Source organism: Colobus angolensis, unplaced genomic scaffold (genome assembly GCF_000951035.1).
Source record: "Colobus angolensis palliatus isolate OR3802 unplaced genomic scaffold, Cang.pa_1.0 Scaffold301, whole genome shotgun sequence".
Taxonomy (NCBI): domain Eukaryota; kingdom Metazoa; phylum Chordata; class Mammalia; order Primates; family Cercopithecidae; genus Colobus; species Colobus angolensis.
Window position 1 is genome coordinate 3,028,948 of NW_012116278.1, and position 1,868 is coordinate 3,030,815.

Consider the following 1,868-nt stretch of genomic DNA (forward strand, 5'->3'; position numbering starts at 1 on the left):
AGCATGAAGGGTGTTGAATTTAGTTGAAGACATTTTCTGCATCTATTGAGATAATTGTGTGGTTTTTGTCATCAGTTCTGTTTATGTAATGGATTATGTTTATTGATTTGCCTATGTTGAACCAGCCTTGCTTCCCAGGGATGAAGCTGACTTGATTGTGGTATAAGCTTTTTGATGTGCTGCTGGATTCAGTTTGCCAGTATTTTATTGAGGATTTTTGCATCAATGTTCATCAGGGATATTGGCCTGAAATTTTCTTGTGTGTGTGTGTGTGTGTGTGTGTGTGTATTTCTGCCAGGTTTTGGTATCAGGATGATGCTGGCCTCACAAAATGAGTTAGGGAGGATTCCCTCCTTTTCTATTGTTTGGAATAGTCTCAGAAGGAATGGTACCAGCTCCTCTTTGTACCTCTGGTATAATTCAGCTATGAATCCGTCTGGTCCTGGACTTGTTTTGGTTGGTAGGCTATTAATTACTGTCTCAATTTCAGAACTTAGTAGTCTATTCAAGGATTCAACTTCTTCCTCATTTAGACTTGGGAAGGTGTATGTGTGCAGGAATTTATCGATTTCTTCTAGATTTTCCAGTTAATTTGTATAGAGGAGCTTATAGTATTCTCTGATAGTAGTTTGTATTTCTGTGGGATCAGTGGTGATATCCCCTTTATCATTTTTTATTGCATCTATTTTATTCTTCTCTCCTTTCTTCTTTATTAGTCTGGTTAGTGATCTATTTTGTTGATCTTTTCAAAAAAATAGCTCCTGGATTCATTGATTTTTTGAAGGGTTTTTTGTGCCTCTATCTCCTTCAGTTCTGCTCTGATCTTCATTATTTCTTGTCTTCTGCTAGCTTTTGATTTTGTTTGCTCTTGTTCTCCAGTTCTTTTAATTTTGATGTTCAGGTATCAATTTTAGATCTTTCCTGCTTTCTCTTGTGGGCAGTTAGTGCTACAACTTTCCCTCTACACACTGCTTTAAATGTGTCCCAGAAACTCTGGTACATTGTGTCTTTGTTCTCATTGGTTTCAAAGAACATCTATATTTCTGCCTTCATTTCCTTATTTACTCGGTAGTCATTCAGGAGCAGGTCATTCAGTTTCCATGCAGTTGTGCAGTTTTGAGTGAGTTTCTTAATCCTCAGCTCTAATTTGATTGCACTGTGGTCTGAGAGACTGTTATGATTTTCATTCTTGTGCATTTGCTGAGGAGTGTTTTACTTCCAACTATGTGGTCAATTTTAGAATAAGTGCAATGAGGTGCTGAGAAGAATGTATATTCTGTTGATTTGAGGTGGAGATTTCTGTAGATGTCTATTACGTCTGCTTGGTCCACAGCTGACTTCAAGACCTGAATATCCTTGTTAATTTTCTGTCTCGTTGATATAATATTGACAGTGGGGTGTTAAAGTCTCCCACTATTAATGTGTGGGAATCTAAGTCTCTTTGTAGGTATCTAACAACTTGCTTTATGAATCTGGGTGCTCCTGTATTGGGTACATATATATTTAAGATAGTTAGCTCTTCTTGTTGCATTGATTCCTTTACCATTATGTAATGCCCTTCTTTGTCTCTTTTGATATTTGTTGGTTTAAAGTCTGTTTTATCAGAAATTAGGATTGCAACTCCTGCTTTTTTTTGCTTTCTATTTGCTTGGTAAATATTCCTCCATCCCTTTATTTTGAGCCTATATGTGTCTTTGCATGTGAGGATCTCCTGAATACAGCACACTGATTGATGCGTCTTGACTCTTTATCCAATTTGCCAGTCTGTGTCTTTTAATTGGGGCATTTAGCCCATTTACATTTAAGGTTAATATTGTTATGTGTGAATTTGATCCTGTCATTATGATGCTAGCTGGTTATTTTGCCCA